This window comes from Taudactylus pleione, unplaced genomic scaffold (assembly GCF_031769625.1).
Source record: "Taudactylus pleione unplaced genomic scaffold, aTauple2 ptg000093l, whole genome shotgun sequence".
NCBI classification, from domain to species: Eukaryota; Metazoa; Chordata; class Amphibia; order Anura; family Myobatrachidae; genus Taudactylus; species Taudactylus pleione.
This window is the reverse complement of record NW_028284495.1, coordinates 38,599,371-38,618,418: the sequence shown is the minus strand read 5'-3', so window position 1 is coordinate 38,618,418 and position 19,048 is coordinate 38,599,371. Positions and strand designations below refer to the sequence as shown.

The window sequence follows — 19,048 nt, the reverse complement described above, 5'->3', positions numbered from 1 at the left end:
GATCCTGTCAGGAGGTGTCTTCAAGCTTGACACATATGGGGAATGCAGTCAAAGTGCTGTTTTCAGAGTTGTGACTGCATTTTAGTGTTAGTACATTCCACCTTCTCGCACTAATATAAGACATAAATGATGCTAAATCAAGTGGTGTTTTAGGTGAAAATCATCAAAGTTTTATTTAGCAAAAAAGGTGGTTTTGGGAATAAGGAAGTGGCACTTTTGTTGTGACCATTAGAACTACATAGTCATTCATTGTCTGGTGTGTTCACTCCAATCCTCATGTCATTGCGTTCCTGTGCCCACATCTGCATGTCCCATCTTTGTTCCAATGTCAGACTCCTCTGAGCAGGTCCTCAGTAACTCAGTGCCTGCAATAAGAACAGTCTCATAAGAGGAAGGACAAATTAGTATAGATACAATTCCAGCGTATTTTTCTGGGGAACAAGACTCATATGAACAACATACTGACTGATCTCTAGTTCGATATCCTTACCTGTGTACCTGTATGTGAAAGCGTCACCTATCCTAACTTTTGACACTATCTTTATTTTAGTTTATAGTGTTTAACAATTAAATGCAGATTAGTTATTCCAGAATGTAATTTAACCAAAATACTTAATAAGTTTAGGGGATAAATCTCCCTCTAAGTTTTAATGGTGAAATTATTAATATCATAACTAATCTTAGGTGACAAGTGCATCCTCTCCACTTACCGAATGTACATTTTGTCCTCTGGGCTGCGTGTTTGTGTCACTATCCTGAGCTTGCAGTCTTGAAGAATACCCCAGGGTGTTACTGATGCTACAAGATGGTCAATCCTCATCTGGTGACGTTACACTGTCAGAGATGGCGGCTGAGTAAAGGTGAAAGTATATGTGAGGGGATGGGAAGGCTTCATACATGGTGAGGGGCACGTGGTGGAGGGGGACAAGGTGGATAGACCACTGCAGACATGTTAAGGAGTGACATACGGGAGCAGAGTAGTTTTAATTTTATGAATGGTGGCCCTAAGAAGGTGAAGAGGCTGTGCGGCCTAGCAAGGTCAGTGAGACCAGACTGGGTAATGGAAAATAGAACAGTAGTTAGGAGGCTGGAAAGATGAAAGTTATGCCATATACAGCACAGAGCATGGGTATAGGTATACAATTTAATGATGTTGCTAAAAATAAGGACATTTGTGAAGAAGTTATGAAAATGGATGTAAAATGTTACGTTAATTCCGTGGCACAAATCATTGAATGCATTTAGAATTACATAAAATATTAGTATGAAGCCCACATGGATTACTGACTCCTCAGGAGTGATGTTATAACATTGGGTTGTGGTAAGCGTCCCAATGACAATTACTTTGTGGGCAACTATGGTCAAGATTTTAAAGGGACTCCTACCGTGTATTTGTTTACTCATATAAATAAGAAATTAACATATTCAAATAATCCTAATATAGGGCCTACCATAATTCTGATATCTACGCTGACTGGGCCATGAAGGGCCCACAGGGGAATGCAATGGCAGGGGATCACTGAAGGGGCATGACCAGCTATTAGGTAGTTGTTGCCATCAATTGGAAGGGAGTGGTCATCCCACATTATTATTATCAATAATCGGTGCTGACTTTTATTAAAATAGTGATAATCTGGTTCCTATTTGCACATGGACAAACTTTTTTGTTTGTAAAGAAAAGGCAATATTCACTTCCATATCCAAATAAACATAAAGAGAAGCAACGTTTAGAGCAAATGGTACTCAATGATTTTCCACAAGTTGTGGCACATAATACCCTCCTGTATGCTACCACTTATGCTCCCCACTCTCTAATTCTCTGTCTTAAAATGTACCCATCGCCCATACAGATGGCAGAAATTATAGAGCCATTCCAGGTCACTAGTTAGTTGTATAGAGTCTAACAAATATTAATTTGTTCCAAAAGACAGCTAATACCCACCCACCTTCCATCCCATGGCAGCAGGTGCTATTTCCTAGCAACCTAAATGTTGCATTGTAATGAATACTGAGTTGGCTCACAAATGGCTGCCTTTTAGAAGGCGATCGTACACTTTTAAAAAAGAAAGCAAAATAATAATACATTGAATCTTGCATTAATACATCTGGTGAATTCTTGACACATTGTAAGTTCCCAAATTTATTAAAGGAACAAACTAATATCAGCTGTAGGGACAGGTGTGGTTGGCATGTAGCATCCAATATGTGTATTATTGCAGGGAGAGGGAGTGTAGTGTATGGGTGTGTGTAGCATGTACTATGTAAAATGTGCATTATAGCAGGCACTGTAATGTATGGATGTATGTAGTATGTACTGTGTGCATTATTACAGGGAGAGGCATTATAATGTATGTATTATGTAATGCATATAGTATGTAAAATGTGCATTATATGTGGCATGTATACACCTGGGGCAGCCCAGGCACCTGGACACGGAGGGGTATGTGGTGCCTGGAGGGGAGGGGGTTTCTCAGGCCATATGAAGCTGGTCACAAAAGGGGAAGTCGGGCAGAGTTGATGCCGCTTCCCAAATTCACTAAGTTGCTTCCCTGGCTGCATGCACTGCGACTCCTCTGTCGGTCTTAGTGTACCTGGCTCCAGCCCGTACACGATGATATTAGGTGACAGGTGGCCTCTCTCTGCCCGAGCTTGGTAGTCACCACCGGCCAGGGATAGAGAGTCGGAGGATGGGGGAGGAGGATCTGAGTCTGAGGGCGGAATTCAATTGATTTTGCGGCCCGCATCTCCAGTCTAAAGTGACAGGAGATCGCGGGCCGCTATGTAATTGTGCCAGCTTTTCACGCTGATCGCGCCCATAGAGGTCAGGTTTAGCCGCGTAAAGCAGCTAAACCCAACCAAAGTGCTGGGCGCAATCGCGAAAAGTGATGTTTGGGCGCCCAAACATGTCACTTTTCGCACATTTCAGCTCTCATCCCCCAGGGGCTGCGAGCTGAAATGTAGCGCTTGCCAGCTGATCGCGCCCGACAGGAGCAAGAATAGAACAGCTCCGTCGGGCGCGATAGGGGATGAAAATAATTGAATTCCGCCCTTAGAGTGCAGGGAGGACTGAGGGATCAGGCTTGGTAGTCACCACAGACCAGGGAAAGGGAGCTGAGCCTGGGAGGGTGAGGACGGAGGAGAGGAGCTGAGCCTGGGAGTCCCGGGGAAGACGGAGGTATCGGGCTTGGTAGTCACTGCCGGATGGGAAAGTGGGAGCTAAGCCTGGAAAGGTGACAGAGGATGAGGAGGAGGAGGAGCTGAGCCTGTGAGTGTGGGGAGGATGGAGGTATTAGACTTGGTAGTCACCGCTAGGGACGGACATGGAAAGCCTACATCATAGGATGGGAGTGCTTCGTTGCGATAGTAACCAATCATTGCATCAAAAGAATTTGATGGCAAAAATTATTGATATGAATAGTTAAGGGGTGGGATTGGGGGCAGGGCTTAGGGGTGGGGCCCTGATCCGGAGAAAAAAAAAAGCTAAGGCCAGCCAGGCAGAACCGAGGACTAGGAAGAGAGAGAAACATTGTCACTTCCCATGCTGCTGCTTTGTCACAGCTGACACTGGGAGTCTGGATGTGTGTGTGTGTTTTGTGTGTGCTGCTGCAGGACCAGGGCTGAACACTAATTGGTTCTCACTGTCTCAGAGAGCCAATCTGTGCTAGCATAGAGGGGAGGGACTGATGGTCATGCCTGAGTCAGTGAGAGACAGCCTCCAATGATCCCAGCAGCATGAGCCATGGAGATCATCACATGCCGAGACACAGCACACAGCAGCCAGGGGAGGCATAGCAAATAGTATTTCAAGAAAAGAAGCCACCATCGGAACACCATTGAATGATTACCATTTGATATCAGCAAACATCGGAATGCTGCCATCGAATGGTGAAAACACTAACATCTCAAGAAAAACATTGATGGTCGGCAAACATCGACCATCGATGTCCATCCCTAGTCATTGCTGGCCAGGGAGGGGGAGCTGGGTGTGGGAGGGTGAAGACGGGGAGGAGTAGCTGAGCCTTGGAGTGCGGGGAGGACGGAGGTATCAGGCTTAGCAGGTGTCATCAGTCAAGACACAGGATCTCATTCAGAGGTGGTCGTTAGATGCAAGTGGTCGCTCTGAATGAGGGCAGCCACTTGCATCTTGTAGAACTGCCTCTTGGTCAATCGCTAAGCTGTAGGTTACCACCCACAGCTCTTGCGACCGACCAGGGTGATGGTCGCGATGGTCTTGACCATCGGGGCTTGTGACGAGACCCTAAGGTTGGGTCTCGGCACTTGCAAGCCCCAGGGAGCCTCCTGCTCTGATCGAGCAGGAAGTTCCCCACTGACATCATTGCTGATGTCAGTGGGGCCGCCTCCAAATGGCAAGCGTTCCGTTGGGAACGCCTCCGTTTGGCCAGCCACGCCCCCTGCCCACCTCCCAAATGGGGCGAGCTGTCACTCACCATCGACAGCTAGCCCCCTTTGGTGCGAGACCCCTAGCGATGGAGCACCCGTCGCTAGCCGGGTCTCGCGCATGCGCACGTCGGAGGCGGCTACAACGTGCGCATGCCCAGTGGGGAAACATCGACCCAGTTGTGAGTGCTCAGCGCTTGCAACCGGGTCTGAATGACCCCTCCAGACTGCTGGGTTAAGAGGCTCCTTAATCAAAGGAGCAATGCAAAGGGCGATTTAGTGGAGGATACATTACGGAGCCCCCTGACAGTGACTCGGCGGCTTCTCCCCCCTAAGGTAGTGGGCGGGTCTTCCATACAGTGGGGCCCACAGGTGATTTCCCTGGCCCCCCCGGTGGGCCAGTCCGACCCTGTCTACGTTAATGCAAACTGATCTCTCACAGATCACAATTGCTAAAATATGCTAATGTCTTCCACAGCTTACACAAGCATAGGGAAACCCACTGTTGCCTTCTCATATCAATCCGATGAAGTACAACAGCATAAATATCATAACATCAACGCACATCAGGCAGCCACACCTTGCACACCTATGGAAAACCATTTAAAGGGTCAGACACACCTGTGTTTCTGTAATCAAAACCCTCCCACAAACGCTGACTACCTGTCACATGCCTTGAGAGTGAATCCTCTGGGAAAGCGTAATCGCAATGCAATCACTGCTCATGGGCAGTGTGGCTTTAGCGCATGCGCAATGGGTAACATTCGCTCAATCTCTGTAAATTTTCAGCATTGCATAAATCTCGGAATCAGGCCCATAGAACTTTATGCAAATTCTATGACCTCTGCTTTCCGAGCTCAACATTTACTAAACTTCCATTGTTCTGCTTTCTTTCACTCAGAATCTCTTTAATGCCTCCCAGAGCTATCCTGTACATATAATTAAGTTTAGATAATCTTCTCACTGTATAGTATCTTAGAGGTGTGGCAATGTGTTGGATATAGATATATATGATGTCAATGGAACCGGTGACGCTCAGGATCCTGGCGGTCAAAATCCCGATGCCAGCTTTTACTTTTGGCCCCTTAAAAAGTGGGAGGCACATATAGAAACCGCTGTAATTCCTACACCGTTCACCTGATTTGGATGTAATTACCCTCAAATTAAATCTGAAAGTCTGCAGTTAAATCACATCTTGTTTGTTTCATTTCAAAGCCATTGTGGTGGTGAATAGAGGCCAAAATATGGAAATTCTGTCAATGTCCCAATATTTATGCACCTGACTGTATGTACATGCAGAGATTCTGACCGACAGCACTTCAGTGATAACCACAATGGGTGATTAAGTCCTGCACCAAGGAAAAAGTGGAACTTCCCAAAAGAGTTTTTGTTATCCCAGACTAGCGCATCCTTGAGTCTGGAGAGGCTGAATGGGGGAGGGAAGTGTAGGAAAGAGGGTTAATCTCTGGCATTGGAATGGAAGCCCACAATAAACCCTACACATACTTTATTTTGGGTTTACATTCCATGGCCGGACATTACCCCTCTTTCCTACACTTACATGCACCTTCCCTCCCCCATTCTGCCTCTTCAGACTCAAGGATGCGCAAGTCAGGGATACAGATAAAGCACTTTAAGGACACAGGGATGTACATATTTCATGTGCATGAGGGCTATAATAAGTCACATTTACTCAGTTAAAAAAAGGCCTTAAATCCAACTCTAAATGACCCCCCTGAGGGCAAATTTAGCACAGTGGACTATTCTGTATACTGGCCAAGTATAACAGGGATATATTGTATACTGGTCACTTTACATGGGACTAAACTGAATATTTATCAATCATGAAGGTTCACTGTGTAAAGAACATGATGGGGCCTCTACTTTATGTACAGCATGGCCAACTACTGTATATTGTATACTGGGTACAGAGACTATGGGGGAGATTCAGTTAGCAGCAAGTTTCCATCAGAAAGTCGCATACTTACGTAATGCTGGTTATCCGGCAGGAAAAGCTCACTCATTTTTGCTCGCACCCCATATAATGTATCTGCTGAAATAACAAGTCTTGGTCTCACTATTAGGGCTTTATTTATTAACATTATTTTTACTAAAATAAAGTGAAAAAGGGTGTTTTCACACCCTTTTCACATTATTTTAGTATCACCTATAGTTACTAAAGGCCAATTGGAGTAGAATTCTTAAAATTCGACTCCAACCCTTAAGTATCACTTATTTTTAGTAATCAGATCGCATTTCCCATAATTGTAATGGGAAATGCGATCTGGCCAAAGTTACTAAAAATAAATTGTGAAAAAATATCGGGGAAAGCCCTGTGATAATAACGCCACCTGGAGATGGCGTTATCCAGGGTCTTCCCCGGTTACCAGACTCCTGCTCCGCTCTCACGGGCAGAGCAGAGCCTGGAGCCGGCCCCAGAAATCAGCTGTGTGGTCTAAACAGACCACATGCTGATACACTGTAAAAAAAAGTAAAAAAAAAAGTAAAAAATCCCCCCAAACTTACCTGACTCTAGAGACCGGAATTCGTGGCTCCGGTGATGTCCTCCCTCCAGTCAGCTGGTCTCCCATGCTGCACTGCGGCCTGGTCGTCACCTGACTGGGTCCCAGTGCAGGATGGGATGTCAGCTGACTGGAGGACATCACCGGTGCCCGGATCATGTAATTAAGGGAGAGGGGGGGGGGGCCACGGTGGGGGAGGGGGGTTCGTGGGGTGTTCGCGATCACGGGGCAGGGCTTGGCGGCGGGGCTTAGTGCCGGGAGGGTAGCAGCGCGGGGTACTTGTCACTGTATTTTTTTGCGAAAATACCGTGACTAGTGTGTGGAGGGGATTCGCAGGGACAGAGCTTTCTTCCAAGCTCTGTCCCTGCAAGGGATTTGTAGTAAATCCCTGTGATATTGCCTGAATTCGCAATGCGACTTCAGTCGGCAATATCACACTACAATCTGCATTACCAATGCGAATTGTAGTAAATAGAGCCCTATATGTCAATTCAATGTATAAACATCATAAAACAGTATTTTAAGTTTGATTTTAGTTTTTGTATTATTTCCATTTCTTGCTTGTTTTCTAGCCAAGGAGCAGTTTTGAAACATGGAAAGTAGAGAGACAGCAGATTAATGAAATAAGAAAGAGGTGATAGGAGCTAAATGATTGAACTGTTGGATGTAGTAAAAGAGATGGCAAAGGAACAGATGTGTAATAAATGGCAGGTGTATAATGGGAAGCGGTGGTGATGGAGGAATGTAACTATATCACACATCACTAAAGATCCCCCCCGCTGCGGGTGATGGGAGATGGGTGATGGGACACTTCAAGTTCTCCATTCCTATTGTAGCTTTTAAATCTTGAAACAGACAAATATCAGGTGCACAACTCCAAATTACTGATAATATATAAATGCAATAAAATGTTGCAATCAATAGAGGTTTTTAGCATAATAATGGCCAAGGTTATGGGCCTACCCACCATATCCAGGTAACCTCTTTAGGGTAGGTCCCTAACATACTGGGGTTCAATTCCAGAGCGCAGGACCACCCAAACTAGCCCAGCTAAGCTGCCCCAGGGCACCGCCATAGTAAGAAAAGTGCAGTGTAAAAGAGATAGTTAGGAGCAGCTACTGCTGCATATAAAGAATGAAAATAAAAAAGTGAAGTACATGTATAATAAACAAACAGTGAAGGGTTAAAATGTGTTATAAAAGAAAAATGTGTTAAAATGCGGAACTGGCGAGAAACACCCCTTTCACACTGCAAAGTCAGGTCAAACCTGGGATTTTGTACACAGGTCCATCACAGGTGCGACCAAACTGAGACCCCTTTCAGACTGGCAGCACGACCCAACTTATTTTTTAGTTGATGACATCACCGCCATCACGTGCCAAGCTGTCGCTTGGAGATGAGATAATCTCCAAGCGCCCACTCTTCCTAATACTGTGAACGGGTCCCTGGTCGCGTCTACCCGAGTTACCCATTCACACTGCACTGCGAGCAGGATTGAACCCATGTTCAACCCTGTTCTTTACCTGTGTTGAAATGCCGGGTCAACCGAGGGCCTGATTCAGAGCCGGACGCTCTGACAAGAGCGCTCGCTCTGAATCAGGGCCCTCCTACCTGTTATTGGAGCGGCCTCCTGGCCGCTCGCATAGCTGTGGGTGACCACCCACAGCTTATGCGAGCGGCCAAAAAGATGGTCGCGATGGTCAAGACCATCGCGACCATCAGGCTTGCGACGAGACCCTGCGGTAGGGTCTCGCTGCCACAAGCCCAAGAGTGCTTTTGGCTCTATCAGAGCCAAAAGCACTCCCACTGACATCACTAGTGATGTCAGTGGGGCCGGACCCAGACGGTAGGCGTTCCCATGGGAACGCCTCCGTCTGGGCAGCCACGCCCCCGGCACGCCCACCAAAGGGGGCGTGCTGTCACTCACCATCGACAGCACGCTCCCTTTGGTGCGAGACCCATAGCGACGGCTTGGCCGGCGCTATTCGGGTCTTGCGCATGCGCACGACACAGCTCCCTCCGTCGTGCGCATGCGCACTAGGGCACCATCGACCCGCTTGCGAGCGCTCAGCGCTCGCGAGCGGGTCTGAATCAGGCCAAGAGTCCTTTCACACTGCACAATAACCCAGGTTGCTGAGCATTCACATGAAATAACTCGGGGTATTGCTGGCAGTGTGATAGGGGAATGACAGTTCTTAAAGGCTTAGGGGTCTATTTACTAAGTAGTGTTAGAGGAGAGAGTGAAAAGTGATAAGAAAGTGATAAGGTGCCAGCCAATCAGCTCCCAACTGTCATTTTTCAAACACAGCCTGTGAGATGACAGTTGGGAGCTGATTGGCTGGCACCTTATCACTGTCACAACCCTGGCTAGTTTTTACCTTTTGGCTTGAGGCTTATCTCTGCCAGCTGCTCTGTGGATCTGTAGAAAAAGGACAGAACAGTTGTAGGAGTGCTAGTTGGTTGGTAACTACAGTACACATATAAAGCACATTTATTGTCTCAATATCATAAATACCTCAGTAGGTTGAAAAAATATGTATAAATAGATGTACATCTTGTATGAATCAGCAAATAAAATGATCAAATAAATGCAAATCAAAGGTTGATAAAATCAACAACTAAGTGTATAAAAATATATATAAATATATATGATGTTCATAATATAGGTCCCTGAGTAAGAAGGTATCAAACAAAGTCAGTCTTCATAACTTGTGAAGTAACAAAGAATTGGAGACAATAGCGACTCAGTTTGGATCGTAGATGTCTCACGTGTCTCATAAACTGTGCTAAAAAAATGGAGCTGTCACAACCAAACAGTGAGGGGTTGTGCTAGCTTACTCACTGGTTGAAGAAAGATCCTTCGGTACCTGGTGGTAGAGGACAGTTGGCTGTGTATCTGTTTGTAGATCCAGGCCGGGACTAAAACACCTTAGTGGGTAGACGGGCAGTGCAGCTCGTGGTGGTGCCGTAGCTTGTAGGCGGAGCGGCTAGGATGAAAGTGTGCCGCTCTTTGAATAAACAATGTCCCACTGAATGGCAAAGCTGACCGGGGATTGCCTGGATTCAGGTGAATAGGCAGCCGTGGTATGGAGTCAGCATGTGCTTGTCCTGGATCGTGCATGTGGGGGCAGCCTCCGGAGACGGTCTCTAACTCGCCTTGCTGCCGTGGGGTTGTAGAACACAGTTAGTCTTGTTCTTCAGATAGCAATAGGGAGCGTTTCTCGGCTCTAGTATACTGGCCGTTTCCTCAGAGGTAAAAGCTCCCATTCTCATCACTTGGTCTTATAGCGAGGGGTGATAGTAAGTGATGAGAATGGGAGCTTTTACCTCTGAGGAAATGGCCAGTATACCAGAGCCGAGAAATGCTCCCTAATGCTATCTGAAGAACAAGACTAACTGTGTTCTACAACCCCACGGCAGCAAGGCGAGTGAGAGACCGTCTCCGGAGGCGGCTCAGGTAACTCCCAGGCACCAATTGTGACAGTCACTTTCTTATCACTTTTCACTCTGTCTCCAAACACTGCTTAGCAAATAGACCCCTTAATGTTGAATGTACCGAAGTAGTTCCGGGTGCTCTCTTGGAACCAGCCAATAAATGCTTCTGCATTCCTCATTTGTCTCACCCTGTGCTGTGCCAACGCATTTTGACTTACCCTGGAGTCTTTTTTAAGGCAAAAATAGCAAATGGTATAGGTATTTATTAAATAGTGTTACAATATACTGTATATATTTGTCATTCTTTTTCATGAGATGATATGCATGCAAGACTTTGGAGCTGCTTTGCATATGTAGGAAGCCTAAAGGATTTAAGGGGAGCCAAGAGCATTGTTAAATATATCCATGGAGGAGCATTGTGTATTTATATCTAACTGTTGAAAGAATGGATGTAATCGGATACCAATGAATGTGATTGTTTTAAAAAAAAAAAAAATTTTTGATCACGTTTACAACCAGTGCTAGTGGGCACGTTTCCATTTTCTTATTGTGCATGTTTAGAATTGGAGGTGAGGGAATCACCTCCCAGGTTTCTTACCCATAGGAAGTGGTAAGTTTTGCACACGGAAGGTGCCAGCAATTGTGTATATTTACAATTGCTCCAAATTAACTTTCCAGAACAGAAAAATCTTTTCAGAAACAACCTGTGCCTCTATTGTTGGGCACCAATTCACCAAGTGTTCCAAAATGTGAAACCACTGTCATTGTGGAACCACTGTCTCTTTACTCCCCCTACTCACTGTAATTCTCCCCTCACTAGATTAAGTGTCAGTGTCCATTGATTCTCCTACCTGCATCACTGTGTCTTCTCTTGCTGCTGACTGAGATTCAACCTCTAAACATTGCAGTACACTTCCTGGTCACATGACACATCCAAGGTGTCCATCAGTGATAAAGACATGCTCCCCATACTCAGAGGCATGCCCCCAACCCCGCTACTTTCCTTTGAGTTACGGTCGGGATGCCGCCACCAGGATTCTGAACGCATCCCTAAAATATACTCTCTTACCAGTGTAAGTCAGAATTAACTACAAAACATACTGTTAATACCTATATACTGTAAACACCTAGCATCTACTCATGTTTTTGTGTTAATTCTAGCATTACAGATTTTGCTGACTGAGAGCTTTGCTTTATACTGATTTATCTTGTTAAATGGTCATGCTTTCAATGATAAAGGCAAGTAAATGCAAGGCATACAATGAAGTTGCTAACCAATCAATTGCACAAAAGATGAATGTCACCAACATGTCAGATTTTCATGAAGACATTGGCATATGCAATGAGCAAAGCAATTGATTATTTATTGTGCTAGTACCATTCTTCAATATACAAGAAAAACAAAAAGCTGGCAAAGTAAACAGTAATGCAAGTTCTAAAAGGTTTAGTTTTCATTGAACCACCAGGCATAGCGTTCTGTAAAAAACATCTGTATCTTGACATCAATACAGTACTTATGAGGTCAAGCCTAAATTTGTCTGAAAAATTAGCTGGAAACATCCACTGAAATCAATATTTGAGTTAATTAACTCTTGTACAGTATCTCATTATACCCCAGAGCTGTAAAATAAATTCTATTGTATGAGTAATATTTTTAGTATAATGTAGTAGTATTTGCTATTGCAAAAACATCAATTCTGCACTCATGGTACTTTTAATAAATGGGTAAAACGGGCATTTGCCAAGAGACAAAATAAAAGCTATGTCATTCAAAACAGAAATACATTTTAGTAAAAAACCAAAAACAGACCAATTTCAAACAGATGCATCTTCCCCAGTGGTTTGCTAAATAATGTTGAGAAAAAAAACAATAATATTAACATTTGAACCAAATTTGATAGATTTTTCTATGTGGGGTACATACCTGGTAGACCTAGTGGCCGGCTGACCATCCTGTCAACTGATTTGGTAATCATACACACTTACTAATTGGCCAATCGATATGTCTGGCCAGAAATTACGACACACAGGAACCACCGACAATGACATCACAACTGCCCATTTGTGATGTCATTGTCGGCGGTTCCTGTTGACATTTTAACGGGTCGTACACACAGGCAGATGTGCAAGATGCATTTGCTATGCTGCATGGCTGACACAATATATCTGTGACAACATCATTCACAGATGGATCATGTGTACACCTTAACTTATGCTCTGAATTATATATCGTTTGTCAGCTGTACAAGAGATATCTCATACAGTGTGTATTTAGATGGCAGTCTTTTGAACTAATGCTTCCATTGGCTGCCAGTTTTTTGTGCCATGTATGATGCTACATGCTAATCTGACACTTTATTGTTAGAACAAGACAGATTAATTATATTTAGGCATGATAGATAATATGTTGTAAAGTGACCAGCATGTTTTATATTAAATATTTACTATACTACTTTTGTCACATTCTTGGCTGCAAATCCAAGTGTTTACGTGGTTAAACACATATTTTATGGTGGAGATAATTAATTTTGTTTTGAACGTTATGCAGTTTTGATGTGCCTAGCCCCATTTTAATTATAACAAGGACTAATGTCCTCTTCCCGTAATCTTTCCATTTGGATATTCATAAGGCCCGAGGGAACTGATTTTATGTCGTACTAAACATTGCACCTTGTAAATAAGTAACACACTTGCCAAGCTCAGAAACATAATGCAACGGGCAGCGGAGAAGGAGAGCTGTGGTATTTTTAAAAGGATCACTCATGATTTGGTTCCACAGTTTCTAGCACATCTATGGAAATTTTAACACCACATTCAGTACAAAACTAAACTTTATAAGGCCAAGGAGGTACTTGCTGGAACATTTCTCGTGTGACCAAGATAGATACATTTCATATGTTTTCCTCTATAAAATATTGTAGGAGTCAATTGTTTATATTACAAACAGCTTTCAAAATAGCTAATTGGTATTCTAGATCAAAGACATGACTAGTTAATTAGGGGAGATGAAATAATACATCTTAAACCTGAAAAACCAGGTGAGGGATGGTAATGACTTACAAAGAAAGGCTGTGATGTCTCCACAATATATCTATAAAAAAGAGTGAATGAATCTCAAAAAATACCTTAAACACAAAAGCTTTATGGATAAGGGTTAAAAGATATAAAGTAGGATATTTTTATTAAAAGTTGTTGCTAAGTTTATTTTATTTTAATTTTGGTAATTAGATCTGAAAAAGGATTTTTAGTATATAGTACTACAGTTATCAGCTGTACAGTGTATTATTCACAAGTCTACAGTGTACACATGATGGTTAATGGATATTGATGGTCTGATAGATTCCTTTATAAACCTGGCAGGACACTGCTTTACTTGAAGTAAAGTACAGTCTACCTAAGAACTATTGTAGCCAAATCAGGGGTGGTCATTTTATGAAAATGTCATAGCTTTCTGTCTACGCTGCCTGGTGCATTATGTTGCTGAGCTTAGTAAGATTGCTACTTATTGAGAGGTGCAGTGTAGAGCATTTTAGAAATGACAATTAAACGGGAACTTTTATAAAGTCTTCCAAAAAGGACAAGTGGGAGGTATTGCCCATAGCAACAAATCAGATTACAGCCATCATTAATTTAGTCCATTCTTTAAAGTGATAGCTACATTCTGATTGGTTGCATTTGGGTGACACCTTCATTAATTTCTGCCAAGAGTAAACTAATGAAGCTGTCTTATTTGAAAAAATACAAATATGGACCAAATTCAATTATCCCCGTTAGTTTAACAGAGGTGAAAACGGGTGTGAAAAAGAGTGGTAGCCTCGGGCTACTCAATTCCAGACCCATTTTCACACAAGCCCCTGTTTAAAACCCATTAAATTAACATGTTAACGGGTGTTAACACATAGAATCTGTGATAAATTCACTGACCTTTGGGTCAACAGGGTCGCGGCACCCAAAAAGAGTATATCTAAATACAGTATGTATACATATTTTCAGCTACAATTTCTTTATGCATTTGTTAATAATATATGTGGTCATATAGAAGTCTGCTAGTCTTTTAGTTCAAATGCTGTTTAGTTATGCCTTGCCTTGTGGCTAATATGTCAGTATTGCACGGATTTCTAGGTATAATTTCATGACTTAGCCCACCATAGTGGTGATTGGTATAAACAGCTGAAGAACATAATTTTGCACATTCTGATGGAAAGAGTTGGTTGCACCTTATATTAAGAGAGTTGTTTATACCTTATATTAAGCTCAAATTCAAGCACATAAGGGCTTATTCATTATCAGGGGCGTATTGACCTCCGATAATTACGTTTCTAACTTGTTGTGAATTTCTTCCAGGGGATAGTTAAAATCCAGACCAAGTCACCATTTCGCCGGTTACGATACAGCTGCTCCAAAAAGCAGCTGTCCTACGATTCCTTTCACTGGCACTTTCACTGCCAATTACTGTTGGTGAACCTTTGATAAAGTCATGTGGGGGTGGCAAAACGCGTTAGAACCTGTCTCCGCATTGCATCTATTCCGCTCTTAATTAACCAGACTCAGCAACTGAATGTGATTGCCGGGCGCTGCAGTCGTTCTAATACTGGATGCACAGCTGTGTTATAGCTGCACCCCTTTCCCTGTGACTATGGGACCTAGTAGTTAGCTCTGGTAATCTGAGCGGTTATCCACTTATCATTTAAAGATAATAATCAGGAAGATACATTTCTACCTCTCCCCAAAAGCATCTGGCATTTGAAAATTTAAACCCCAGATGCCAGGCTAGGAATTTAAACAACAATGGTTTGCTTTATCTAGTATTGGTTCCAATCTATTAACAATATATGCATATCATTTGACTGAGGAGTGGCCTTCTATTGCCATCAATTTATACAAGATTCACCATAATAAAGTAACACAGGGAGTTACTCCTTACCTGGAACTTTTTAACATCATTAGTGCCTCTTCTCTTTTCTGTGGGAGAACGAAAGTATATCATTATTTTCTAACATGATACATTATGTCAATATAATAACTAGTGTTTACCTGAGAAAAGAAACATCTGTGTAATACTGTGATAAATATATCATACGGGATTGTTTATTTTATTAATTATCCATGTGATTGGAGGAGTCAGCATATATGTTCTATGCATGTGTATGTGCTTTATTGCAGGGGTCTTCAAACTTGGCCCTCCAGCTGCTGTGGAACTACACATCCCAGCATGCATTGCCACCTTTTTGATATAACAGCATGCTAAACCTATGTGCAGTGCATGCTGGGATGTGTAGTTCCACAGCATCTGGAGGGCCAAGTTTGAAGACCCCTGCTTTATTGTATATATCTGTATTTGCATTCAGATATTAAACTTTTTCAAATAAAATTCTAAGAAGTACCATTGAAATACCTATTATCTCTTGGAGACTTCATGCGCTGCTTATATTTGTTTAATACTGTTGGTTAAAGTTTACACTGTCGTGCAGTGTAAGGGCGCACATCCATTTGCGGATTTCTATGTGCGACTGAACAAGAACGATATCATTATCTTCTAATCGCACCTGAATCATGCATGTATCGTGCACATTAATGTCAGAAACGACCAGCAATGCGCAATCCCGCTGGTCGTTTCCGACATCAATCATCGGCCGAACATGCAGTACAATCTGACGATAACGTCAGGTTGAGCAGGTTAGGGTAATGATTGATGTGCCTACACTGAACCGACTGAACGTTCATTTTAGGCACAGCACAGACTGTGAAACAACTGCACGATTACAATGTCGTAATCGTGCAGTCGTTTTTTTGTCTGCTAGTGGATGTGCCCCTTAAGCGCACATGCGTGAACTGTTTAAACTATATCTAATTCTAATCATGATAAAAATAATACGTGGCAAAAGGGCAGTCTGTATTTAGCAGTATCACCCTGTGATAAATGATCATTGGGCAGGATTCATGTACAAATACATTCCTACAGGAAGAGATGTCAAACAACGGTTGTCCTCAGCAGAGCACACTAGATTGAAAACTCTCAGTAGGACATTGTTTTCATCCCTCTTGTTTGCTTTTCTTCCTCTTTTTTTAGCATTTTCAATTAATGAAATCTTTGCGAGATGTGCTGCTTTGCTGGATAGTTTAATACCTCCTTCATTTGTATTTTTCTTTATTGAGCTTTCATCTCTTATTCTAATTTCCAACATCCCATCATCCCACACTGCACTGGTCACATAAACCCAATAAATCTACCTTTTGTCTCCATGTAATCCTTTTATTCCCTAAATCTAGTCTAATCCAAAAGGGCTCCTTTCATCTTGGTAGCTTGCGACTGGGTCACTACCGTTTCCTATGATTTTCATTCTTTTCAACTCTGACTGGGTAGCACCTGCTAAATAGCATACTGCTATCCTTCCTTCCAGATGGCTTACATTTCTCCACACTGCTAATCATATTAGAAAGGTTGAGATACTTTGGGCGGAGTAGCAAACCCAGAGCTATGTTCTTTTATCTGCTGGTGTGGCTTATAGTGTCATTTTTAACCCTTCACCCTCTATTGCTGGTCATGATTCACAAAGTAACCGTACATCTTGAGAGCTTTAAAATAACTCATTTACAATTTTTTTGCGAGTGAAAAGGTGCTAAAGCTCTTGAGCTGGCCTAAAACTAATACTGCAGAGACAATGGGGCCTATGTATTAAACTTTGGAGAGAGATAAAGTCGATGGAGTTAAAGTACCAACCAATCACCTCCAAATGTCATTTTGCAAACACAGCCTGTAAAGTGACAGTCAGGAGCTGATTGGTTGGTACTTTATTTTCGTCCACTTTATCTCTCTCCAAGGCTTAGTACATAGACCAGAATATATGATTTTATTGTGTGTTGATGAATGGAAGGTTGTACAGCACAGCACACTTTTACTGAGCGCAGTTGTTTTTGTTCTTCTTTACGGCTTGCAGAATATACACACTAAAGAGTCCTCCACCTGTACACCATCTTTCCATTCAACTCACAATTGTAAGATGACACTACAAACTGGCGTATGTTCAATTCTACATCAGTCCCATAGTATATTCAACATAATAAAAAGTATACAGTATATGTGCTCTACGCTGACAAAGCCTTCCAATAATGTTCTTTAAATAGTGATGAGTGAGCCACACTGTGGTCTGTTTTTGTTTTTTATTTTCAAATCTATACTTGAGTATTGGTGCTGGTTCTGGTCTTTTTGAAACCTGTCTGGTGTTTTGTTTTTGACTTTAGATTTCGCCACAAATTTGATAAAAAATAGTAAAACCATTCTGAGCTGGCATTTTCCTCCTTCTATCCTTTAAGTGACTTCCTGTTTGTGTCAGCACAATTTATTGAAGCAGACACCCTTACTCGTACAGTATATTCAGACAAGATAAACATAGGCAAATGCAGCAGGGGTTTCCAGTTACACGTAAACCCCTATCCCCAACCAGCAGCTCAAATCATGCACAATAGCAATAGTATATAATACAATTTTACTAGACCTGCAGCCACAACATGCAGTATAAGGGACGGAATGGAGCTGTTGTGCATGCCTATGACACGAGTTCTCCTACCAAGCTTCTCCTACTTTTGTCTACATTATGTAGACAAAAGTGATTGGACACCCCCGTGCAAGCGAAATGAATATCCTGCATACCATTGCTCACGATTTCCAAATGTCCACTAATGTGGTGCCCACCAACACCGCTCCCCCGTTGTAAAAAAAGAGGATAGCAACACTTACCTGCACCGGGGAGCTGAGCGGTGACCTCCTCTGATCGGCGGATCAGCTGATGCTGCAATCAGCAGAGATTATTATTATTATTATTACATTTTATTTGTAGGGCGCCACAAGTGGTCCGCAGCGCCGTACATACAGTAAAGGGTACACAGAACATTACATTACAATACAATAACCAAAATATAAACAGAACACAAGTAATAGTTAGCAACACAATTCTCTATACACAATATACACAAAGCTCTGAAGGTGAAGGCTGTCATAGAAGTGCTAGAGAAGAAGGCTGTGAGACAGTGGGGAGGAGGACCCTGCTCCTAGGAGCTTACAATCTAGGGATGCTGGCACTTTCCTGCACCTCAGCTGATTGCGGTGTCAGCTGATCTGCTGTTCAGAAGACGAGGTTACTGGTGCTGGGAAGTGTTTAACACAGGGGGGCAGCGGGTGCCGTTGGAGGTGGGGCAGCGGCGTTGGTGCCTGCGGACACCAGTGGGGGGCAGCAGCGGTGTCGGCTGGGGGGCAGCAGGGACAGAGGAGGCAGGAGGGGGGCAGCAGCAGGAGAAGCCGGGGCAGATACAGCAGGGACAGGAGAGAAGGCAGCCGGGCACCAGCTCCAGAGAGCCAGGAGGAAGATAGGCAACAGCAACGGAAACACTTTCACTGTATTTTTAGCGAAAATTACAGTGAGAAGTATGCAGAGGGGATTCGTAGGGACAGAATTTTAAATGTGAATTGTGGTAAATAGGGCCCTTAGTTATGTAGAATTTTTTTTTAATCTTTTCTCATCATCTATTTTCATTAGCAGAACTATATCTATAAAAAACGTTACATAAGCACAGGTAATGTCTAGGATTATAGATCCAGTACTATGTAATGCCATCACTACTAATGTAGAGGCAATGGCAGTAGGCAAAAACACTACATAAATGCAGAATGAAGTCCTATCTAGAGAAGCAGCCCT

At 43.0% G+C, this 19,048-nt stretch overlaps 1 long non-coding RNA gene across 1 annotated transcript; it reads right to left on the bottom strand.

Annotated features, from left to right (window-relative positions):
• Window positions 1-203: 203 nt before the first annotated feature.
• Window positions 204-18,226, bottom strand: LOC148526962 (uncharacterized). The gene is made up of 5 exons (XR_015878213.1): window positions 18,094-18,226; window positions 15,280-15,317; window positions 9,299-9,339; window positions 711-850; window positions 204-365 (listed from the first exon to the last, which is right to left on the bottom strand). It is a non-coding gene; the product is annotated as an uncharacterized LOC148526962 (long non-coding RNA).
• Window positions 18,227-19,048: the final 822 nt, after the last annotated feature.